The sequence below is a fragment of the Prionailurus bengalensis genome, chromosome A1 (assembly GCF_016509475.1).
Source record: "Prionailurus bengalensis isolate Pbe53 chromosome A1, Fcat_Pben_1.1_paternal_pri, whole genome shotgun sequence".
Classification (NCBI taxonomy): Eukaryota; Metazoa; Chordata; class Mammalia; order Carnivora; family Felidae; genus Prionailurus; species Prionailurus bengalensis.
Window position 1 is genome coordinate 206,209,212 of NC_057343.1, and position 26,453 is coordinate 206,235,664.

The 26,453-nt window shown below is 38.8% G+C and overlaps 1 protein-coding gene across 2 annotated transcripts in view; it reads right to left on the reverse strand.

The window, feature by feature from the left end:
* GHR (growth hormone receptor) overlaps positions 1-26,453 on the reverse strand; it is a 272,895-nt gene that overhangs the window by 165,609 nt on the left and 80,833 nt on the right. The window contains exon 2 of one of the 2 annotated variants that reach the window (XM_043599144.1): positions 3,957-4,108. The exons of the other annotated variant lie outside the window; for it this stretch is intronic. The gene's annotated coding sequence lies outside the window, so the exon portion shown is untranslated. The remainder of the gene's footprint in view (positions 1-3,956; positions 4,109-26,453) is intronic. 2 annotated transcript variants of the gene reach the window in all.

Genomic DNA, 26,453 nt, shown 5'->3' on the forward strand with positions numbered 1-26,453 from the left:
TCAGTCATACCTTGAAAACCAATCCATCAACTAATTCTCTCAGACATGCCTTCAAATTACATCCAGAATGTGATAATTTCTTTCTATCTTTATCTCCCTCACCCAAGTCACCAATATTTCTTATCTGGATTCTTATAAACATTTCTTAATTAGTCTACATGCTTCTGGTCTTGAAAACCCTTATCCCCAAATATATAAGTCACCCATCAAGATCTTGCTAAAACAAGAAAATGTCAGTTTTTTGTTCAAGACCCTCAGATGGCATCCCATCTCACTTAGAGTAAATGCCAACGTGCTTACAGTGGTCTAAAAGTCTTACTTGGTCTCCTTTGACCCTCTCCCCCCACCATTAATCACTATCTCTGCCTTCATCTACCACACTTTTCCTGCCCATTCTTCTCCAACCACACTGGACTCTTTGATGTTTCTTGAAGACCCCATGCAGCATATGCTATTCCCTCTGGGATATTTTTCTCCCAAATTTTCATCAAATAGCCATTAAAATATCACTTCATCTTTGAGCTCTTCCCTGAAAACCCAGATTAATAATAACTCTATCTTATTCTTCTCCATAGCGCTTATCTTTATTTGTTTTCTGATTTTTATTTATGTCCTCTTACTAGAATGTCAATTATATGAGTTCAGGGATTTTATCTGTTCTGTTCACTGCTATATTTCCAAGCACCTATAACCACAGCAGGCCAATAGAAGACATACAATAAGGATTTATTAGATGACTAAATAAATGGTGAGGAAAAACAAAGGTAAAACATGATAACCAACTCAAACAAATATTGTTTGTAAAAACAATATAGGCCACATTTTCTACTGATCAAAAACAGTTAAAGAAAATTTTAGATGAGGAAAATAGGTGAGTTTATCTCAAAGAACAATTAAAATGTGTTAGATTTTCTACTTTGTTTGGGAGAAGGATAGATAATCTGTGTGAAATGGGAACACTAATGTTGCTTGATGTGGGAGTGAGCGGCCCAGCTGAGGGGTGCATGGGTACATGGGTGTAAGGTCAGCACTGATGATGTGGCTGTTGCAGGCTTCTGCTGCCTTAAGAATCAGCACAGTTGTTAGGGGACCCACATCAGGGAAGACTGAGAAGTTCACACCCCACCCAGACTCTAAGAAGGGAAAGAGAAGGTGAGCATAATCATGGTCTTGGGAAAGTGGCAGGCCTCACATAGTTTAGGAATAGAAAGAGGAGATGTTATAGACTCATGTTCTGTGGATGTTTTTTCTCAGTAGGCAGAAATGAGAATCATTATTGCCAGGTAATAACTATACGTATTTGAAAAAAAATGAAAGAAAAACCTCTGCATTTTTAGCTTTGCAAAGAAACATTTCTGAAGAGTGATTATTTAAATCAATACCTAAAAAAAAGCAAGTCTGCCAAAATATGCTTCAAGACATTGTGAGGGAAAAAAAGCCCCAAAAGATAATACAATAGAAACATCCTGTACAAGTAACATTTAGACCACGAATGCAAGGACAGTTCAATATCAGAAAGATTTAGCAATATAATCTACTGCATTAATAATTTTAAAGAGGTAATCAAATGGTTATGCTACCATGTAGAAAACCAGTGTTTATAATTTAACATTTATGATAAACTCTTAATAAACTAGAAATCCAGAGTTTTCTGAATCTGACAAAAATATGTCACCCAAAAACCTGTACCTAACAGCATACTTAAGATGAAACTTTTCAAGCATTCTCACAATTATGTGCCACAGGAAAAAAATGCCTATTTTAAAGGCATACTATTTACATGGCATGGTACCTTATAAGGATAGGAAAGTTGAGATCAACAGGGAAAAAAAAAAGCCTAGAAACGTTTAAAGCATATATATGATCTTAGAACACAACAGAAAAGGCACTGCAAATAATGGAGAAAGAATAGAGCTCAGTAAATGGTATTGAGACAACTGGTTTTTCATATAGAATAAAAATAGATCCATGCTTTACACCACATATACAAATTAGCTCCATGTAAATTCAATGTCTACACATGTAAAACGAAACTTTGAGAAGTAAATTACAGCAATTTAGAGTACAGGAGAGATTTAAATATAATATACTCATGGAGGAGAAAGTGATTGCTTAAGCAAGGCACAAAATGCAAAATAATAAAAGAAATTTAACTTTATCAAAATTTTAAAATTGTGTTAAAAGAGGTCATGAAAAAAATTAAAATGCCATCAACAGACAGGAGGCAAAAGTTTCAACAATATATTTTTCAATATATGAAAAAGTATGAGTCATATGTATGAAATATAAACACATATTAAAATACATATACATTAGGATCATACACATTTACATGTTTTTGTAAATCAATAAAGAGAACAGACAATAAAAGAGTAAATAAAGAGTAGAAATAGATAATTCACAGAGGAGGAAATCCTAATGGCCCTATAAAAATGATGTTCAATTTTATGAATAATCAGAGTAATGAAAATTAAAACAATGAGATACTGATTCATATCTACCAACCCACACATAATTAAGTCTGATAATAAGTGTGAGCAAGGACCTGGTGGGAGTGTAAATTGGTAAGAGAGCACTATGGAGAGCAATTTGTTAGTGTCTACCAAACACGAAAATGCACATACCCTATGATGTGGTAAGCCCACTGATATATACTCCAGAAAAACTCTATTACATGTATCCTAAAGGAAATGTCTAAGGGTATTGATTTAAGTACAACTTATTTTTGTAAAACAATTGAATCATTTTAAATTTTCAGTAGTATGGGAATGGATAAGTTGTAATATTTTCATGAGATGGAGTAATATACAGAAATTTTTAAAAGAATGAGCAAGGGGAATATAAAAACATAAATTCTGAAAACAGAATGTTTGATAGTAAAAGTAGTGATTGCCAGAATACCACAGTCCATATTTGAAGTAAAACATATGGGGGTACCTGGGTGCTCAACTCAGTCAGTTGAGTGTCAGACTTTGGCTCAGGTCATGATCTCCTGGTTTGTGAGTTTAAGCTCCACATCGGGCTCACTGCTGTCTGCCTGTCAGTGCAGAGCCTGCTTCAGATCCTCTGTCCCCCTCTCTCTGTCCCTCCCCCCACTTGCGCTCTCTAAAAATAAATATTTAAGAAATAATAAAGTGAAATATATGAAAATTTTATTTATTTTTTTTGAGAGAGAGAGTGTGTGCAAATACATGTGCATGAGACAGAGAGGGAGAGAGAGAAGCCCAAGCAGTCTCAATGCCCAGTGCACAGCCTGACATGGGGCTCAATCTCATGACTGTGAGATCATGACCCAAGCTGAAATCAAGAGTCAGACGCTTAACTGGCTGAGCCATCCAGGCATCCCATGAGTATTTTAAAATACACAAATAATTTGTATTTCACGCATACAATAATCATGTTTTATATATGTAGCAAAATTTAAATGTATAAAAACAGGACTGTACAAAGGTCAACACATGGCAGTTGTTCCGGGGTAGCAGAGAGTAGGGTGATGCTAAGAAAGGCAAAACAGGGAACCTCAAATTCACCTGTGTACTTTGTTTCTTTACAAATAGAAGCTAGGCAGCACACATGGGAAAAATATTTACTTTTGATGTATTCATCTGGGTGGCAGGTACATGGACACTTATTTTAGGGTCCTGAGTATATTAAAAAAAATAAGAGTATTAGAGAGCTCTAAATCTATATCCCTGCCCAGGGTCAAAAATAACAAGCCCGCACAAATTTATGCAGATAGAAAGATAAAAAGAGGTTCTGATAAAGAGAAGTTTGTGTAGGGCACCCACTCCTGGACAACACTGACAGAGGAGGGTTGGAATGGTTACTCAGGTGAGTTCCGGTCACTGAATCCATGACTGTCACCCCCAAATGCACCCTACCCACCCTCATGGCTCAGCAGTTGGCCCTCCCCAGACACAGTGTTATATGACAAGGAAGGGGAGCTTTCTCAATACCTGTTTCTAGGCTAGGCTGAGGAACATTTTCTTCATAGATTCCAGAGAAAAGCCACAGAGTGGACCTTCCAGGAAGAACGGCAAATCACATGTGAGATTGCACAGGCTAGGTCCTGTCACAAGGCTTCCCAGAGTTCTGGTGCCAGCCGTGTCTGATTAGTGCAAAAAAAAAAAAAAAAAAAGAAAAGAAAAAAAGCATATTTTTTACTAGCTTCAAAAAAGTTAATTTAAGCACTTCACTCCAGTGAAAAACTGATTTGGGGCACAATGATTAACAAATGGTTCTCAATCTCTGTCCCTGGAAGTCACAAACACATGCACAAGCCCTAGGTAAGCTGGACCTGGGGATCTTATTTAGTCACGTAAGTCACAACAAATGGGTATGCCAAAGCTGGTTTATCTTACGTAGACCACCATGGAACCTTCCAGCAAACACTTATTAAAACAAGAACCAAAACATTTCACAGACTATAGCATGTTTCAGTTGGTTGAGAGCCATCATAATTAATAATACAGTAACAATAAAATGACAGCACAGGCAGAAGCCCTGTAGTGTAATGATCCAGAGTGAGCTTCACACATCTGTGGTTATGTCAGTTCCTGAGTGCAAGAGCACCAGAATGCCACATTCATGGTCTCAAATGATGGCAGAAAGTATCTGGAGAAAGGCCATAATTCATCTTCTTTTCTTGTCACCGGAACCACTGAGGATAAACTCAGAAGCTCTTACTGGGAATTCCTTAGAAAGAGAATCAGTGGCTTAAATAAAAGGATTTTACTCTTAAAAAAAGATATTCCGAATAGGCTTCCTTTTATATTTCATGTGTGCAGAAGTATTTTCCTTATATATTTATTCTGCATGTCATATAATAGTATCCTTCACAAACATTTCCCATAGAGTTGACCAGCAGCTTCAACTGCTTCCCTAGAAAACACTCCAGCTATTCCTCTCATTAAAAGAGACGAAAAGCCAAGAGGATAGGTGACTGACTTAGTTTGTGCCAACAATCTACCTCTGAATATGACAGAGCTTGTGCAAAACAGGCACTCCTTATATGTTAATAAAAGATTGGGCACTGGTAGTCATTTCTAGAGCCCCAAATGAGTTGCATCAGTATTTAGAAAATTTAAAAGTCTGTGATTTGACATCTAATTATTTCCCAGTCTGAAAAGATTTTATTTTTCATGTTCCAATGTGGTCCCCGCTTTACAGCAAAAAGGCAAAGTATGCAATAGATAATACCATATGTGCCACTCTGAGTTCTATCATGGCTCTCTGTCTTGCCCCTTCAACTAAACTGGCAACATCTGTTATTCTCTAAGACAGTGTGGACATTTCCTTCCATGTCAGTCATTTCAGAGGTAAGTGCCCCCACTCATTCACAAATGTTTGACTGTCTGAGTCTTCCTCATTATCATTTCTAAAACTGAACATCCACATGACAATTTCTCCTCTTTGATCACAATTTTAATTGTGTTGTAAGTTGTAGCCTGTTTAGTGCTAATGTTACATTTAACTTGTTGCAGGTGAGGAAGGGGGGCGTGCGCGTCATAGGGAAGGTGGGCTGAAGAGTCCCTCCATTTGTTCACTTTTCTTTTGGTCCTGAGAATTAAGTTTGGCTCCATTTTTAGTTAATAATGGGATATTTTTAAATCATAGATCCCCCCCCAAAAAAATCATAGATCTTATATCTCAAAGATGAAGGGATGACAAGAGTGAATGCATTTCATTAACTCAGCTTAGGCAAGGAGGGTATTTCCACCATGGATCTGAAATCAGCTGAGACCTCAAATGGAGCAGGAACTGAGTGACCTACCATGAGTTAGGCAGTGTCTGTGACATGGGCTTCAGTTAAACACAGTGTGGAACACTCACTCTCATGAAGGCTGTCAAATTCAAAACTTGCCAGACAGATTCACTTTCAGGACTCAGACATCTTGTAGTTGTAGGGAATGAGCTGCCTTAACTGTTGGCAAAGACAAACAGCCTTCCAATCTTCAGCATTGCAGATAGTAAGAAGATGGCCAGAATTTTAACAAGTAAAGAGAAATGTGTACTGATGTATATACTTGAATATACATGTCCTACAGGGTTTATCAGCTCACTGTGATCTGCATCATCATGAGATATTGTTCCTAATTCCACAGCTGGATCACCAAACTAAATCCCATTACAATGAAACTCCACTGAATTGTTCCACTTAATTTGTGCTCTAAACAGATACTACTCCTTTGAAATACACTAATCTGTGAAGAGGTCTTACTGTAATCACATACAAAAGTGGATCTATTCCCTTTGTTCATTTTGGGGACTATTACCACACAGTCCCTGTTGTCCAACTCTTCTGTCTCCAATTCATCATTTAATTTTCCGCCAGGAATTGAAAGTCTATCTCCAAACATGAAATTTTCTTGTTTAATATTCTTTAATGACTTCCCTAAGGACCCTGAGTCCTTAGCTGACAATCAAGGCCCCAAACAACTTGTCCTGGTCTATTTTTAAGCTATATTCCTCTCTATACTCAACTTCTTTAACTTTGCTGTATGGACTGGCCCAAACTCTTAGTCAATAATGTACAATACTACTTGGCATACCCAGCTATTTCTCTCGACACTTTAGCTCTTTTCATCTTGTAAGATCTACCAAGCTTTCCAGGCCTACCCCGCCTGTCATGAAAGTTGTCCTCAGCTACCAAATCAGGAGGGACTTTTCTTGCTCTGTAGTTCCAATGTATTTTCTTTGTCACCTGAGCTCACTCAGGTTACCACAGCCTGTCTACGACAGTGAGATGTACAGTGTCTTCTCTTTACCAAACTATCAATGTCCTTTGGACAGGAGAGACTTACTGAATATATTTGCTGTTAAACTGACACTGCTTCATATTGGAAAAGGTGCCTGATAAATGTGATCATGTGGGTCACAAAAAAAAATCTACTTAAAAATGATCTAGAGCTTTTCAGTTCTGCCCCTTCATTCCTCAGTGCCCAAAGGGAAAGAGATCTGACATTTGGAAGCAAGACCTCATCTCTGCCTCCTTCATTATCTTGCATAATGTCCAGAAAGTTATGAGCCCTGATAAAATGTTATTTTTCTCCTCCAGTAAAGGAGGCTTGGTTGAATGGAAACAGAGCAAATCTCACTACAAGGAGGCACATCTTTGGGTTTTGATCCTCTTTCTTATGAAGGGACAAATAACCTTGTGAGTGAGAAAAGTTGCCCAGCCAGCAGCTGCAATGACAACCCACCTTGGCAGCAGAAAAGAGTGATAATTAGACACCAATTTCTTTTGTAGGATGAGTAGTGGGTGGAGTTTTTTTTTTTTTGACTTGTTATTTCAAGATCAAAGAAAAAAAAATTTAAATGTTTATTTATTCTTGAGAGAGACAGACAAAGTGCGAGCAGGGGAAGGACAGAGAGAGAGGGAGACACAGAATCTGAAGCAGGCTCTAGGCTCTGAGCTGTCAGCACAGAGCCCTACACGGGGCTCAGACTCATGAAGTGCAAGATCAATACCTGAACCAAAGTGGACGCTTAAACAACTGGGCCACCTAGATGCTTCCTGAGAAAAATGTTTTTATATTTAGCAGTTTTATTTTGATCACCATAGTTAATATTATTGCCAGAGTGAAAACGTGGTAAAAAGATGCTAAGACTGAATTTATCTGTATTTACATTGTCACTTTTAAGCTTCAAATAGGAAATGCCTTTGATCAAGATTTTTCAACAGATTGCTGAAAACAGAAAGTTTCTTTTGCTAAGTACTAGCATGCATAAATTTCTTACATAATACATGAGAAAAAAATTTTTTTGATATATGGATGTTTTTTTCTTGTGTTGACAGAAATTTGGCAGTTACTGTGCACCACCCTTCACACAAAAAGTGGCTCAATCAACCACTGGCCTTTTCTTATAAATCTGGTAATCTGTGTCCCCTTAATAGAATAATTATAGGGATGTTTTCCTATTTGCAATACAAAACTATGGAACAATGGAGTGTTTATTTTGGCCCAATGACTTTGTACAAAGGTCCCATCTATGATCCCCCTTCAAAATCCTGCTTATAAATTCCTAACACCCAACAAGTCAACCTGAGAAAAACCATGACTTTAGCATTTCCTTTTGGCCAAAATCTTTAATTTGGAGAATGCAAATAAGACTTTCAAAATCATTTTTGAGCAGCTGAGAGAACCCATGAATATGCCAAAACCTTTCAACCCAAACTATTTCCAAAAATTATCTGCTTGTCCCATTTTTGATTCAGTTAAGAATTAGAGAAGTACATTTTATGTAACTACAACTCTCCGCCTAAGTAACATCTTCACTTTTTAAAAGAGAAGTCAGTTTTTTCTCTTCCTTTATTACAGGTTTTCCCAGCAAAGCAAAACAAAACAAAATTAAAACAAAATTAACTTAAGTAATATGAAATATATGTGCCAAAAGTGTCTTCAGTGATCTGCTTTTTAACTAGACAAGCTCTCTGGCAGATGAAAATCATTAGCAAGCAAAACTGTAGAGCTTTTAAAATGTGCTGGAAAAGTTTCAGAGAAGATATACAGCATAAACAGCTTTATAAACCCGAAGCAAAATTTTAAATCACACCTGGTATATCAGTTGTGTGAAAGGCTCAGGTTAAGAAACATGAATTAAATCTTGAGAGATACTGGCCTCAACAACATTACAGCCTAAAGGGAACCTGTATCCAAGATGCCATCCTTTAATCGAAAAACATCGATATGTGTGTTCCTAGTGTCCACTGTTGCACATGTAGAGAGGTATGGGCTGGAGCTAAGGCAAAGGCACCTCAAGCTAAGGCAAAGGCACCTGATATTCTTGCAAGAAGTTTTCTTCAGGCAAAGAGCGTAATAGGACTGCAGACCATTTCCCTCAGCACCTAGCCACTCACACATTCAATTTATCATTCAATAAACATGTGGGAGTGCCTATCATATGCCACACAATTTCCAGGGCCCTCTAAACCGGTGATAAAGGTCTCCTATTTCATGGAAGTGACATTCTAGTGAAAGAAAATTGACAATAAAAAATAAACAAGTAAGCGAGAAAAGAACTATTAGACGGAATAAATGCTATAAAGAAAGCATAACAGGGTGATGGAAATGGGGGTGGGGGACTTACTCATCTAACTGGGATCACAGAAGATCTTTCAGTTGAGTTGAGACTGGATGACAAGAGGAGTCAGCTATGCCAAAATCTGAGCACAAAGCATTCCAGGCAAGGGAATAGCCTGGTGGATGAGGTAACAGAAGGAAAATCAGTGTGGCTGGAGCTTAGTCCTCAATTCAATCACCTATAATTGTGCACGCTTATGTCACTGTAACATGTTCTTCAAACCTGGGGCAAAACAAGGAAACCTACAGACAAAAACATACCCATGCCTGTAAAACATGAAGAGGTCTTAGGGTCTTCTGGACACAACAACAACCCTAAGAACCTTGATGTCAAGAGCTTGAGCTTCATTCCAGTTTGTTTTCCAGTACTGATATATTTGACCAGTTTCTCATGGTTGAAGGCACAGAAAGAGCATGCAAGGCTAGTAGGACTGAGAAGTGTAGGATGTGGCTTTGAAAAGAACCATAACTGCTTATTTCCTGGGACCTCTGACCAAAAAGGAAACACTTTTCTTGATTCGTCAGGAGATTTGCATAAGATCACAAGATATCCTGTGGTACAGTAATCTCTCTCTTGCTTTTGACTCTTTATTATGTTCTCCCTTGTATAACAGTTATTTTAGTATTGTCTTCTTGCCATTGTTAACCTGTAAGTGACTTCCTGTCAGAGACGGTCTTACTGATTGTTCTCTGAAGTACCGAATACAGTGCCAGGCACATAGGGATGTTCAATAAATGATAAATTCCCCGGGGTTGGCTTTGGCTTTTTTAGTCCAATATTCCAATTATAGGTACAGTAATGGTATCCAAATAATGTAATTGTTTTTGTTTTGCTGTATATGTAATAAATCCTTAAGAACTTCTGTGCTATCTGACATAGTACAGATGGATTCCCAGTAATGCTTTGGCACAAAGTAGACAATGTTGCTTGTTGAATGTATGCATGCATGTCTGAGTGGGCAAATCTATGAACAAATTCCAGAAAGAACAACTGCACCCAAGGCCATTTTATTCAATCAGCAATGGGTTCTACTGTATGTTCAGCAGTAAGCTAAGTGCTGTAGAGACAATGGTGAGTAAAACAGATGGTCCTGCCCTAATGTAGCTATTGGTATGGTAGGGAAACATATTGAAGATATCACGCATGTATGTAAATATAAGTGCTGTGAAAGGATGATGATCAGAGAAGCATTCTTTGAAGGCTACCTGAAAGACATGGTCAAGTTTATTCAAAATTCAATGCCATAATCATGAAGTCTTTTTAGGAACCAGGCCTGTAGACATAGAGCAAGTGGTCAAGAAAGATGACAATTGATGATAGCTCAAGTTGCCTCTGGTAACCAGGGATGGGTTACTGAGAAAATATTTGGAATCTTCCATTTTGGCCATCTTTAAAATTAAACTCAAACTTTTTATGTGTCCTGATTGTGTGTGGTCTTGTTTAAAGACAGAATATACCAAGCAACCTAAAATCATCTTCTGCGGGCATTCTTTACTGTACCATGATTCCTTTACTAAATGCTTTAAATATAGCAGCTCAGCTATTTTTCTGAGGTAGACCAGGAAAAATTGAAATTTATTTTATGAGCAAAAAAACAATGCAGTGCCCTTGTTCTCCCATCATTCAGGAAAAATAGCTAAGTGAAATTCTGGTCAAACTTTCCAAAAAGCTTTGGGCTGAGGACAAGCATGGAAAAATTCAAGCCCAAAGGAGAAATTTCCAGAAATTTAGAAGCAAGTGAAAACAGGGGGTTATAACAGTTCAGTACTTGCTGCCAGGAACAAAGTATATACGATATTATTTATTGCTGAAAGCTTTTCAGAGAGGCAGCATCTGGTTTCAGTGAGGTCTTGCTTTTTCATCCCATCCAGCAGCTGGACTGAGCACTATGGCACAAGGAGATCAACCAATTGGCCAAGGTGACGCAGTGAGTCAGTGACTCTTTCCAGATTAGACCACAAGAGCCTCTGGCTTCTTGAATGCCAAGAATAAGTCACATGACAAATGGAGAGTTTAACACTTTTAATTGACTCCAAGTGGATTCTTCAGCTTTAATTTTCTATTTGTGTTTACATTTTCAGAGTCCCAAAGAATAATTCTTTCTCCCTTTTCTCCAGTGGACACATCAGATATCAACTTGGTTCTCTGTGAATGCCAAAATTCCCCACCCCCCTCAACTAGGAATTATTCATCTAGGCTGAGTGTGCTAATGGCAGGAAAAGTCAGAAATGGTCATGCAATGTTCCATTCGCACTGGAAAGAGGAAGATGGAGATCGAAAGGCTGGCTAACTCTGAGCAGAGAAGCTGGGCACTCTGCTTTGGTCATTCCAAATGTGCCTCTCTGAGGCAGGGGAAACACTGAAGAAGGTAAGGTTAATCTTCCAGGAGAAAGTGTCATAAGCTTTTACTTCTCTGTGGGTCTTTTTCTCTACCAGTGTTATTTCTCACAGAGCCCTGGCAAGAGAAAACACATCCTTTCATTCCTTCTGCATATGTCTTCCATACCAACAGGAGAAAAGGAGGCTCTGTTTCCTAAGCATATGTGTTTCTCACATCCCAAGAAGACTGTAAGGGAACAAACAAGCAACAACATGCACACACACAAAATACATTTAATAAGAAATTTCAGCATTAATATAATCGCCAGTGTAGTACTTAATTATTCTAAGAAGCAACTTCAGCTACCATCAGTTGTCATCTCTCTTGACCACTTGCTGTATGTCTACAGGCTTGGTTCAAAACAACGGCACACACATCCCCTAATAGTATCAGTACAATAGTATCAGTACAATTAATTAATGATTAATATTATTACTAGTTTCATGAAATAAAAAAAAACATTTTTAGGGAAAGAAAGGGAGGGGAGGGTGGCGAAGGGAAAGGATTTTCACCATTTTTTTTTTAATGTCTAAACTTTTAGATGTAATCGGAGAAGACTAGAGAACTGAGCCAGTTAGTTGTGTGCATGAACTTGATGTATTGTGAAATGATCAAAAGAATATCAGGGAGGGAATAAGCCTAATCTGGTTATCAGACTCTGCAATAGCAATAGGGCACAGCATCAAGAGAAACCTTGCAAGCTTTTGGAGTACCCAGCGATGCCCAGAAGGCATGCCATTTTAATAACGTAAAACATATGTCTACTCTATGGCAGCAACCTAATTTCACTTCAAATTGGAACGAACAATACCACTAAGAAACATCTGACAATTTCAACACAATAGGAATTGGGGAATTTTTACTCCAAACTTAATGCAGATGTCAAACACAATATGAATAGAACATCTCACTTTGTTTCCTTTACATCACAATTTTCTCTTAATTGGAACAGACGAAGTAATTTCTGACCAGAAAGACGTGATGACATTTCAAGCATAAGGACTTCAGTTTTGGCTTACAGACATCTTCTATCCCCCTTTGGCTTATTATTACTCGAAGGGACAGCCACAATACTATAAATATTGTACTCATTCATTCGGCATTTATTGCGTGTCTATGACCTGGGTACTAACCGAGGCCCAAAGGTTAGAGTCATAAACAACACAGACACATCCCTGCCCTCCTGGAGCTTCTAACCTGGCAGTTCGCTCTTATTTCAAAGTTCAGTTATTGTTTCGATAAAGCTCAGTTCAGGTTTTAAAAAGGAAACCTTCATCTAAAGACAATTCTTAAGTTATCACTGTCTTTCCAAAACATATTTTTTCAACCCTCCAATTAGTCCATTGATATTAAACTCCCAGTTATGGTCATTCTTAGAAGAAAGAACTAGGACATGATTAAGGGTTCTTTTTCTTTTGAGAAGATGAGCTCCTAAATTATAGATGTCTAATGAGTTAACCAGTAGGTTCAACTGCTACATGTCAAACTAAGAAGTGTCACAAAAGCCTGGACAGGTTGCCTGAAAAAGATGCCTCCAAATAGTAAATGTAATCCTTTCTGGGCCAAAAACCCTGAATGGATTCCTTAGCAAGCGCTGGTGAGTAATTACACATTTTGGCAATCCAGTGCAAACAGCCAGGTTAAGTTTGCCCCAATCCTGTCCACGAGATCCTTTGTTCCAACAGGGCTCAATCCGACCAAAGGGATGCCCAGGCAAATGGCTAGGATGTAGGTCACACAGGCCTACCGTTCTGCTTCCGCATGAGTTTCCACCTTTTGCTGATGAGTGCTAAGGTGTTTCAAAGCTACGTGAGCACACCTATATGTCTCTTCTTAGAAAACAACACAAAACAAAAAAATAGCCATTTTATATTGGAGATTTCTTCTACCTTACCTTTTTTAGCTTTCTCTCACTGCCCCCGCCCCTCAGCCTTGCCTCCTTTCCCCTTATCATTTCTCTCCTACTTCCCCGGCAACAGGGTGAAACACTATTAGAAGCTCGTTACATTTTGTGAAGCTCTGCAAACATTGTATGTTGCGGGAGAGGACCCTGAAGCCCAAGGTCACACAGTGGGGAAGTAGCCGAACCAGGATTCCAAGTAGCCCATCTGATTTCAGAGTCCTCAATTCCTGGACCATACTGCCTCTTTAGGAATTTTTGGCTTTAAGTGTTTATGATAAAGATGGACTGTTTCTAGGCATTAAGAGTAGCAGTGAAACATAAGAAATTAATGTTAACCTCTGCTACACTTGAGAAAAATCTAACAAATTCACTGAAGTGCTTTAAAGGAAGTAATTAAGGGGACAATTTATTAAGGTTTTACATCTCAATTGCACCAGTTTCAGGTCTTTTTTTCCTCCAGTTTTATTGAGAAATAATTGACGTACAACACTGTATAAGCTTAAAGCACACAGCATGATGGCTTGGTTTATAGATACTGTGAAGTGATGACCATAAGGGGTTCCATTAACAGCCATCTTCTCATATGGATACAATTAAAAAAAAATGTTCCCCTTATGATGAGAACTTTTGGATTTACACTCTTAATAACTTTCCTGTGGATCAAACAGTAGTGTTAGTTTATATTCATTATGTTCTGCATTACATCTGTGGTACGTATTTATTTTATAACTGCAAGTTTGTACCCTCTACCACCTTCCCCCTTCCCCCTCCCCATCCCCCACCTCTTCTTTCTACGAGTGTTGTTCTTTTGCTTGTTTTAGATTCCAAATATAAGTGAAATCATACATACATACAGGACAAATACTGTATGACTTCTCTGACTTCTTTCACTTAGCATCATGCCTTCAAGTTCCAAGCACATTGTCCCAAATGGTAGGATTTTTTTTTTTAATGGCTGAATAATGTTCTATTGCATATCCTAATTTCTTTATCCATTCATCCATTGCTGGACACTTAGATAGCTTCTAGGTCTTGGCTATTGTAAATAATGTTGCTGTAAACATGGCAGTGTACATATCTTCTCCTATTAGTATTTTTGTTTCTTTTGGATACATTCCCAGAAATGGAATTACTGGATCATATGGTAGTTCTATTTTTAATTTTTTGAGAAACCTCCATCCTGTTTTCCAGACTGGCTGCACCAATTTACAATCCCACCTACAGTGTAGTGGGCCCCCGCCCCCGCTTCCTCCACACCCCTCCCAGCACGTGTTATCTCTTTTTTGATAATGACTATCCTAACAGGCATGAGGTGATATCGCATTGTGGTTTAATTTGCATTTTCCTAACAACTAGTGATGTTGAACATCATTTCATGTACCTGTTGGCCTTTGGGCATCTTCTATGGATTCAGGTTCTTTGTTCATTTTTTAATTGGGTTGTTTGTTTATGCTATTGACTTATAGGAGTATTTTATATATTTTGAATATTAACCCCTTATCAGGTATATGGTTTGCAAATAATTTTTTCTCATTCTGTAAGTTGTTGTTTCACTTTGCTGAGGGTTTCTTTGGCTGTGCAAAAGCTTTTAGTTTGATGTAGTCCCATTTGTTTAGTTTTGCTTTTGTTGCTTATGTTTTAGGTTTCATGTCTAAAAAATCATTACCAAGACCCATGTCGAAGGCCTTTATTCCTATGCTTTCTTCTAAAGTTTCATGAGCTTTCAAGTCTTACATTTAAGTTAATCCATTTTGAGTTAATTTTTGTGAGTGGCATTAAAATATGGGTCCCATTTTCAGGGCAACTTTGGCTCAGGTCATGATCTCATGGTTCATGGGTTCAAGCCCTGCATTGGGCTCTATGCTGACAGCTCAGAGCCTAGAGCCTGCTTTGGATTCTGTGTCTCCCTCTATCTCTGCCCCTCCCTGGCTCATGCTCTGTCTCTCTCTGTCTCTAAAAAATGAATAAACATTAAAAACTTTTTTTTAAAATATGGGTCCCATTTCATTCCTTTCCATGTGAATATCCAATTATCCCAGCATCATTTATTGAAAAGGTTATCTTCTCCATTGAGTGTTCTTGGCTTCCTTGTCAAATATTAGTTCACCGTATATGCTTGGGTTTATTTCTGAGCTCTCAATTCTGTTCCATTGGTCTATTTGTCTGTTTTTATGCCAGTACCATACTGTCTTGATTACTATAGTTTTATAGCATACCTTGAAATCAGGAAGTGTGATGCCTCCTGCTTTATTGTCCTTTCTCAGGATTTCTTTGGCTTTCATGGTTCCATATAAATTTTAAGAGTGTTTTTTTTTTCTAGTTTTGTAAAGAAAATGACATTGGAATCTTATTTGGGACTGCATTACATCTATAGATGGCTTTTAGTAGTATTGACATTTCCAGTCTATGAACACAGGATATATTTCCATTTATTTGTACTTCTTTGATTTCTTTTATCAATGTCTTGTTTTCTGAGTAGAGTTCTTTCACCTCCTTAGTTAAATTTATCCCCAAGTATTTTATTATTTTTATACTATTATAAATGGGATTTATTTCTTTTTCAGAAAATTCATTGTTAGTGTATAGAAATGCTACTGATTTTTATATATTAATTTTGGGTCCTGAAACTGTACTGAATTTATTGATTAGATCCAACAGTTTAATTTAATCTTTAAGATTTTCTCTATATAAAATCCTTCATCTTCAATCAGAGATAATTTTACTTCTTCCTTTCCAATTCTGATCCTTGCTTCCTCCCTTTCTTCCTTCGTTGCTTCCTTCCTTCCTTCGTTGCTTCCTTCCTTCCTTCCTTCTTTCCTTCTTCCTCCCCGCCCCCCCCTCCCAATTGCTCTAGCTAGGACTTCTAGTACTATGTTAAGTAGGAGTGGTGACAGTGGACATCTTGTCTTATTCCCGATTTTATTTATTTTTTAAAAAAAAATTTTTTTTTTCAACGTTTATTTATTTTTGGGACAGAGAGAGACAGAGCATGAACGGGGGAGGGGCAGAGAGAGAGGGAGACACAGAATCAGAAACAGGCTCCAGGCTCCGAGCCATCAGCCCAGAGCCCGACGCAGGGCTCGAACTCACGGACCGCGAGATCGTGACCTGGCTGAAGTCGGATGCTTAACCGACTGCGCCACCCAGGCGCCCCTTATTCCCGATTTTAAAGAAAAAGCTTTCAACCTTTCACCATTGAGTATGATGTTAGTTGTGGGCTTGTCCTATATGGCCTTTATAACGTTGAGATACATTCCTTCTATGCCTAAGTTGTTATGAATTTTTATCACAAATGGATGTCGAATTTTGTGAAATGTTTGTTTTTCTGCATCTATTATCATATGATTCTTTTCTTTCATCCTATTAATGTGATGTATGACATTGATTTATTTGTGTATGTTGTACCATTCTTGCATCTCAGGGATAAATTCCACTTGATCATGGTAAGTAATCCTTTTGTTTTGCTGCTGATTTGGTTTACTAGTATTTTATTGAGAATTTTTGCATCTATATTCATCAGAAATAATGGCCTGTAGTTTTCTTTTCCAGTAGTGTCTTTTTCTGGGTTTGGTATCAGGATAATGTTGGCCTTGAAAATAGGTTTGGGAGTGTCTTCTCTCTGTCTCTTTTTTTTGAAGATTTTGAGAAATATTGGTGTTAATTCTTTTTTTTAAAGTTTACTTATTTATTTTGAGAGAGATAAAGAGAACATGAGCAGAGGAGGGGTGGGGGGGGGGGTTGGAGAAGGAGAGAGAGAATTCCAAGCAGGCTCCATGTTGTCACTGCGTAGCCCAACGGAGGGCTCCATCTCACAAACCATGAGATCATGACCTGAGCCAAAATCAAGAGTCAGATGCTTAACTGACTGAGCCACCCAGGTGCCCCAGGTGTTAATTCTTCTTTGAATTTTTAGTAAAATTGCCAATGAAGTCATCTGGTCCTGAGATTTTATTTGTTGGGAGATTTTTGATTACTGATTCAATTTCCTTAACTAGTAATTGGTCTCCTCAGATTTTCTATATCTTCCTGACTCAGCCTTGGTATGTTGTATGTTCCTAAGAATCTTTCTATTTCTTCTAGGTTGTCCAATTTGTTGACATACAGTTATTCATAGTAGCCTCCTACAATCCTTCAAATGTTTTATTGTCAGATGTAATGTCTCTTTTCTCATTTATAATTTCATTGATTTGGGTTCTTTTTCTTTTTTTCTTGGATAGTCTATCTAGGGGTTTGTCAATTTTGTTTATCTTTTCAAAGAACCAACTCTTAGTTGGGTTAATCTTTTCTACTGGTTTTCTCCTATTTCTGCTCTAATCTTTATTATTTCCTTTCTTCTGCTAATTTTGGGCTTGGTTGCTCTTCTCTTTTCTAGTTCCTTAGGGCACAGAGTTAGGTAGTTTATTTGGGATCTTTCTTGCTTCTTAATCTAGGCATTTATTGCTATGAACCTTCCTCTTAGAACTGTTTTGCTGCATCCTACACTGTGGTAGGCTGTGTTTGTATTTTCATTTATATCAAGAAGCTATTTTATTTCTCCTTTAATTTCTTCTTTGGTCCACTGATTGTGGAGCAGACTGCTGTTTAATTTCCATGTGTTCATGAATTTTTCAGTTTTCCTCTCATTATTGATTTCTAATTTCATGTCATTGTGCTCACAGGAGATACTCAGTATGATTTCAATCTTTTTGAATTGGCTAAGGTTGTTTTGTGGCCTACCAAATGTTCTATCCAAGAAAATGTTCCACGTGTGCTTGAGAAGAATGTGCATTCTGCTGTTGTTGGATTGAATGCTCTGTATATGTCTGTTAGGTCCATTTGGTCTATAGTGGTGCTCAAATCTGTTTCCTTATTGATTCTCTGTCTAGATGATCTATCCACTGCCGAGAATGGGGAATTAAAATACCCAACTATTATTATATTACTCCTTCTGGCTCTGTTAGTTTTTGTTTTACATATTTAGGTGCCTTAATGTTGGGTGCATAAGTCTTTACAATTGTTATGTCTTCTTGATGTGTTGCCCTCTTTATCATTACATTATGACCTTTTTTGTATCATTTTCACATTTTTGATTTAAAGTCTGATATATGGATAGCTACCCCTGCTTTTTATTTTTTGTGTTTTTTTTCTTCTTTTTCCTTTTTTATTTATTTATTTTTTTTGGTTACCATTTGTTTAAAATGTATTTTTCCATCCCTTCACTCTCAGTCCATGTGTGTCTTCTCTAAAGCTAAAGTGAGTCTCTTGAAGCCAACATATTGTTAGATCTTGTTGTTGTTGTTTTAATCAATTCAACAATTCTATGTTTTCTAATTGGAAACCCTAATTCATTTATGTTTAAAGTAATTACTGATAGGTAAGAACTTACTATTGCTATTTTGCTATTTTCTGGTTGTTTGTAGATTCATTGTTCCATGTTTCTTATCATGCTGTTTTTGTGTATTTTGATGTCTTTTGTTATCAGTACACTTTGACTTCTTTATCATGTCCTATTATATAACTACCATAGGATTTTCCTTTGTGGTTATCATTAGGCTTACATAAATTTATAATACCCTATTTTGAACTGATAACAGTTTCAATAAAATGCATAAACTTTATAATTTTACTTCTCTTCCTGGTCACATTTTAAGTTTTTGCTTTTAAAATCTACATGTTATTTTATTGTAACATGAATTTTATAACAGAATATTGTAGCTATAAGTTATTTGTACTACATTTGATTTTAACTTTTAAACTAGAGTTTTAAGTGAATTATGCCCCACTATTACCATATTGTAGAACAAAACATATTACCAGAAGGATTTACTCTATCTTTTTATGTTTTTATGATGTTAATTAGCATTATTTTAATTTTCAAAGAACTCCTTTTAACATTTCTTTTAGGGCAGGTCTGGTGGTAATAAATACCCTCAGCTTTTGTTTGTTTGGGAAAGTCTTCATCCCTTCTTTATTTCTGAAAAACAGCTCTACTGGGTATAGAATTCCTGATTTTCAGTTATTTTCTTACAACATCCTGAATATGTCATCCCATTCTCTCCTAGCCTGAGAAATCTGCCAGTAGTCTGATGGGGGTTCCCTTGTTTGGAACTTCTCTCTTCTCTCTTGCTGCTCTTAAAATTCTTTGACTTTTGATGATTTAATTATAATGTGTCTTGGTATAGTCCTACTTGGGCTCAATCTATTTGGAATTCTTTGGGCTTTATGGATCTGGATAACCATTCCTCTCCCCAGGTTTGAGAAGTTTTCAGCCATTATTGCTTTAAATATACTTTCTGTCCCTTTCTCTTCTCCTGGATTTCCCATAATGCAAATATTCCTTTTCATTGTGTTCCATAATACCCATAGGCTTTCCTTACTCTTTCATTCTTTTTCCTTCTCTGACTGGGTAATTTCTAGTGTCCTATCCTCCAGGTCACTGATTCTTCTGTATGGCCAAGTCTACTTTTGAAACTCTGTACTAAATTCTTCAGTTCAGTTATTGTATTTTTCAACTCTAGGATTTCTATTTGTTTTTTTGATGGCTGCTATCTTTTTGTCAAACTTCTTGTTTGTTCATGCATTATTTTCCCAATGTTATTTAGTTGTCTGTGTTTTCTTGTAGCTCATTAAAATTCTTTAAGAGAATTATTATTAATTCTTTGTCTGACAGTTCATAGATCTCCATTTTATTAGTGTCCTATTATTGGAGCTTTATTATTTTCCTCTGGCAGTGTCATATTTACCTTTTTATGATCCTTGACTCCTTACATTGCTGTTTCCTCATTTGAGTAATCAGGCTCCTCTCCCAGACCTTACAGGTCTCTGCTTTGGCAGAGACAGTTTTTCACCAGTCCGCTCATTTTGGGTTTCTGTGTGTGCTTGCTGGTAACGTCCTTGGGCAAGTGGCACCTGCTTTTATGATCTATTTTTGAGCAAGGCAATTGCCAAGCTCAGAGGATGGGGATGGTGGTAAGAGTGGTTTGCCACTGGCTGAGAACAGTTGGATAGGGCTGCTGGCTTTGTTTCCTACTTAAGTGAAGCTGTAGGATGAGATCCACAGTTGCCTAGATTCTTAGGTCAGGCTTACTAGATGGTTGGGACTGGGTAGTATATTCAGTAGTAGATGGGGCTACGAATTAGCTTCCCTGCCCTATCAAGACAGACCTATACAATCTGTTGTTTGAGGACCCAAATGAGTCCAGACTGTGCATTCAATTTCCTGGTCAGGTGAGACCACAGACAAAGCCAAGGGTTGTGCTCTCTGTTCAAGTGCCACTATATGTAGGGCTGCTGAATGGGCTCTACAGCTTCCTATGTGCCCGGGTCTGGTTCCCTGGTTCAACAGGCTGAAATCTGTATTCAGCAATGGGTGGGGCTATGAATTAGCTTCTCTGCCTGGGCACAGCAGGAGAAGCAGTTCTAGAGTTGGTAAAGCATGCTAGTGGCTATCCTACTCAAGCCAACCTGCATTCCAAGTTCCCTGACCAAACAGGGCCACTGGCTTTGCTCTGCGAAGTACCAGCTCTGCCAACCTCTTGGTTCAAGTGTCACTGGACTGCACAGCTTCCAGTAGTTATCTCCAGCCCTTCTGGTCAGATGGGGCTGGAAGATACTCTCCATGGTAGGTGGAGCTGTCTCAGCTCTCATGCCTGGGCATGAGAGTAGGGGCTGCTCCAGACTGCTCTCAGTTTCCCAAACAGGCTCTCTGATTGGGAGGAGCTGGGAGCTACCCTCAGCCTTGGCTGTGAATTCATCTCCCTGCCTCTGCATACATTGGGAATGTTCCATGCCTGGTACTGGCTTTGCTCTGGGGATGATCAACTCTGCCTGCTCACCTCTCAGCTCAAGTGCTGCTAGGCCACACTGCTTTTAGGAGTTGTTACCAGGCCTTCTGGTCAGATGGGGCCAGAAGGCATTCCCCATGGTGAGTCGGACTATGATTCAGCTCCTTGTTTAGGGCTAGCAAAACTCCTCATTTGAGGACCCAAATCAGGCAGACTTGCACTCCATGGAGTTCCCTCATCCGAGTATACCCTGATTTGGTTCTACAGATGAGCAAATCTTCTGGCTGGGTTTACTACGAGGACACAGCAGGCATGAACCTGGTCTGCCAAGATCCATGTGCTGCTTGTTGCAAGTCCCTCTCATTTTCTCCATCATAGTCAGATTCCCAGTGGCTGAGATTCCCTGAAATCCCCATGGTGCAAGATTAGAGTGGGGGCTCCTGAAAAGAAACCTACAATGCTGGGGGTGGTGCTAACTGTCCCCCTGGGGTTCTCTTCCCAATGTAGGAACTGGAGGCTCAAGGGAGACCTCTGCCTTGGGTGCTGGCCTTGTGGAGGGGCAATGTGGTCAGTGTGTAGCTGCTTCTTTTACTCTTGCAATCTGTCTTAGCCTCTGTGGTGTAGGGTGGTTCTTCAGCTGCACCCTCTGTTTTAGGATTCTCTCAGTGGTGCCCTATTCTTGAATAGTTGTTATTTGTTTTTCTTATGAGGGGGAAAAACCTATGTTACCTTGGTGATGTTAATCCCAACTTCAAGCCTTTTGCCTGTCCCATGTGGGTGCACGTTGACTAAAGTCAGGAACAAATACCAATTAGAGGTTACAATGACCCACATGAACACATAAGTAAATAACAAAAATCTACTCTATAATATCACAGTTATGCTCTGTAACTCGCTCCAAAAGTAAGCCAAATGAAGCCTTTGTTTCTATTAGCATTTACTATTGTTACTCATTTCATGGGTCCAGAAGAGCCTTTGGTGGGCATAGTTCTTAGGTTTATACTAAGCAACTCGATGGAGAGAAAGCTGAATAATGGCTCCCACAAGACCAACGTACCTAATGAACTCATTTACAGGCCTGTAAAACAGACGACATGGAAGGATTCCTACTGGCCTTACCAAAGCTTTTACAGCCCAACTCCCTTCTTACTGGTTATGAAGCCTGGACCACCCACTAAATTTTCTCCAGCTAAATAAACAGTTATAGTTGAGAGAAGTGCAAACTTCTGGGCTTACTGTTTTTAGATCCACCCAGTGTTCACTCAAGTCTGAGTTCCAGCAGGTAATAGACAAATCCCAACAGAATGAAACTGGGATCTTAATTAAGCCTTACCGCCAAATGCATGAAATCATTAGGTTGGTCCTCAACCTGTGTCTACCATCACTCTTCTTTCCATTGAACAACTGCCTGACTCAGAATAGCCAATGCTTTTTAGATGAAACAGATCATTATAACACTGATTCCATGGAAAAAAGAAAAATGGAGCAGCTTATAAAGGAAGTTCCATTAGTAAACTGACAGCATTTAACAACAGAGAGACCATATACCGGGAGATGAAGAAGGAAAAATATGACAACAACAGTTGTAAACAGTAGCTGTCTGCATGAGAGAGACACTAGCCTCTGCCAAAATAAACTATGAGGAGAAGAAAACTGTTTACCAGTAAGGCAAAACTGGTTTCTGGGTTTGTAATCATTTCCCTTTAGAGTCGTTCTTTGGTTTTCTGAAAGGCACCACGTTGAAGGTCTATACAGAATTCTGATGAGATCAGGGGGAAAAATAGCAGCTAGTATGTATTTAGCAAACATACATTAAATGCCCACTGTGTGTAAAGACGTTGCATTTTGGTAAAGCCTGCATCATGCTTTATGACCTTGTGGCATAAGCACTCTTTGCACTTTCAGTCGGTGTTCTTGATAAAAGATGACTGCCCCCTCCTGGCCACCTTTTATGAGATTGTCTTAAGAATTTGTTGTTCCCATCACCTGTCCTCATTGCTCTTCCTTCTCTGAGATGTCACAAACTTCCAGTGAAATGGAGTGTCCCATTGGTCTTTAAAGGGCTAATCTACTTTCAGATGACAGAGACTAAACACAGGAAATCTTACAGAGCTCCTTTATCCAATAGGGCTGGCATCATATTACTTAGAGGGACCCTCCACTGTCCCTCCCACAATCTTTTCTTTCCATCTTCGTCTGTCATTGTGTAATGACTACAAACCTTCACCAATGTTCTCACCATGGCAGAGTTCCAGAGACAGGCCTGGGTATTACCTCACCAGAGATCCCAGTCTATTTACTGCCCTAGCTGCTTCTCTTACTTAGGCCCTGCTCCAATTTTCCATTTCTATTTCTCAAACCCACACCTGGTTCTGCTAACTCTGTACCCTGAGACTCTGTAATTGGTCTCAGGGTATCTTTACATTTCTGAATCATTTCTTTCTTCCTGCATCTAGAACCATTTATGTCCAGGATCAGAGCTAGGTGGGAGTTTGCATAAACCCAGATAAAACTTGCTTTTTGAGGATAAGTTTTAACAGGAAGTAAGAGAGGTCTGGTTTTTAGAGAAGCAAGGCTAGAAATCCTACCACGTAGTATAGTGAATTTATCTTCTCAATGCAGAATCTCTGGACCTTCCTCTCCAAGGAGGGGACCTTGCTCATGGTGGATTTGCAGAACAAATCTGGACTGGGGACCTGTACCCAGAAGCCACTTGTAAGCAGTCAAATTCCCACCTGCAGAATCCAAAGCATAGGTGTTAAGATGGCTACACTGACTTTAGTAAATCTTTTATTATAATTAGCCACTCGTCGTTAAGACCAGCTGAAGAACTTCCCAATGTTGACTAGGAAAAATAACATCCAGAGCATAGTAGGTTTTATTTCATTTTGATTTTCCTGTAAGTGATAACATAATTTTTTCAAAGACCTATAGGATCATAAAGAATTTTCATACTGGCCTCATTAATATTGGTAACCAACTCACCCTTAACCGCTAGTAAAAAGGAAGCAGGAAAAGGAGGAAGGTAACATACATAAGTTAAAGTCACAGACAATCCCCAGACCTCTTCAATCCAGTTTTAACCTCATCCTGCTAAGGCTTTTATCAGAGTTGCTAAGAAATAACCAATGTGACATATTTAAGCTTCATCTCATCTATTTCCTCTCCCAGGCTTCTACTTGGGCTGCTAATGAGCTGTGAAGTGGCTAAGACAGCTGGCCTCCACATGGGAGGGAGAAGACTACAAGCTGGATAATCCACAAAGTCACGCGGATACCACGCAAGAAGGCATACTCTTGTTACTCCAGCTCCGGTAGATAGGAATGCAGAGTCTAAACAGGACTTTTTCTTCCCAATAACTGTCCCTACGCAGTTGAAATCTCGCAAAAGAGGTACTTTTGTTGTTGTTTAAAGCATTGGGTCTCTAGCAATCATCTGATTATCAAATTTGGCTACATTAGCCTACTGAGATGCGGAAATGTACAATAGTTGGTAGTGAAACACAACCTGCCAATGGCAGAGCCGAGAAACGGCTTACAGCAGGGCACTGTTTTCCTCAGGAACCTCACTAAGGATCTCTCTAATTCAACCTTATTTCCTTGATCATTGAAAAAAAAGTTTTCTCCCAGAGCCATGAATCCAGGATACCAAAGTAAGAACCTTAAGGTGTTAAAAAATGTTTAGGGTTGGTGAGCTGGGGGGTGGGGAGCAGTGACAGCACCACAAGCCGAGAGGTGAATCAGAAGTGGCAGAGAGACCTGGGGAAGAGGATGTGTCAAAGCTTTGAATTCAAGTCAAAAACAGTTATGGGCAGTTTACTTGTTCCATTACCTTTATTAATTAATAGTCTTAGCTAGTTGCCAATGGGCAGCTCACGTTCAAGTATAGGGCCCTAAAGGATTTAGATACAGAGTAATTTTTGCTGTAGAAAAACATGCAGAAATGAATATTGCTAGTTCATCAGTACATATATATGTACTTATATACCCACACATATATATACACACATGTAAATGAACACATAGAAGTACAAATATAAATATATATTCATGAAATATCTTTACAAACAAAAACAAAATCAGAAAAGGTAGAAAGGCAGATGGACTATTCTCTAGGTAAGAAGGAAATGCAGGTGAATTCTAAAGGAATTTGAATTTCATTAATTCAACAAAGATTTATGAAATGCCTTCCACATGCTGGACCATGCTCTAGGCACTGAAGATACAGCACAGAAAAACAAGGGAAGCAAAGGAAACAAAAACGACACAATTCTCGCCTTCACAGAGCTTATATACTCATGGATGCAGGTCAGGCAATAAATGAGTAATATCTATCAGGTGATGAGTACTATGGAGAAAAATAAACAATGGCATCCAGGGAAGAATGTCTGGAGGGGGTGAGAGCGTGGAACTTTTAAATGAGCTGTCAGGGAAGCTGACGCTATGAAGGACAAAAATCTGAACAGAGATCTGCAAGAGATGAAGAAATCCAGGAGGACTCCTGGAGGGACAGAACTCCAGGTGGGGAGAGCAAGTGCAAAAGCCTCAAGGAGATGCTCGCTTGACACATCTGAGAAAGAGACACGATGACAGTAGGTGAGAACAGGCCGTTCTGTTACAACATGTGTTTCTGTAACAGCAATTAGCTCATAGAGTATTGGTTAATAGTAGGATAGCGTTGGTATAAGATGGCAACAAGATTTTCCTTAGGCAGAAAGAGCCAGAATAGGAGCAGAATTCTAATCTTAGCAGGAAAGGGGAAAGCCCTCAGCTTGGCTACTGCACAGGCTGGAGTGTCTTCAGCTCCATTTAAGAGAATTAAAAAGGAGTACCTGCACCAGAGGTATCTCCCCAGAAATGTGTCCCCTCTCACCTGAACAGCTTTTCCAAGTTATCCTTTATTGCTTTCATTAGTGCTGAGGTTTTAAATCATGTAAGACAGGAGAGGTCTGCTCCAATCCAAATTTTCCCAGAAGCCTTGTTATTTTTAGAGTAGGTTTTGCAGAGCACAAAGTTTTTCAGAACACATAGAGTACTACAGTAGAAACATCTGCTCAAGTGAAGCCAAGGATTACAGAGAACCGGACCACAGTGGGCCTTATTGGCCACTATGAAATGGGGAGGCACTGGAGAGCTTTGAGCAGAGGCATGCGATGATGTCATGTACTGAACACAAACTGGCAGGGGGAGGGGATCAGAGGAGAGAGGCTAAGCAAGTACAGAAGCAGGCAGACCAGATAGGAGCCTTTACAATAATGCAGGTGAGAGAGGATGGTGGCTTGGACCAGGAGGGTAGGAGTGGAAATGGTGTGAAATGGTTCGCA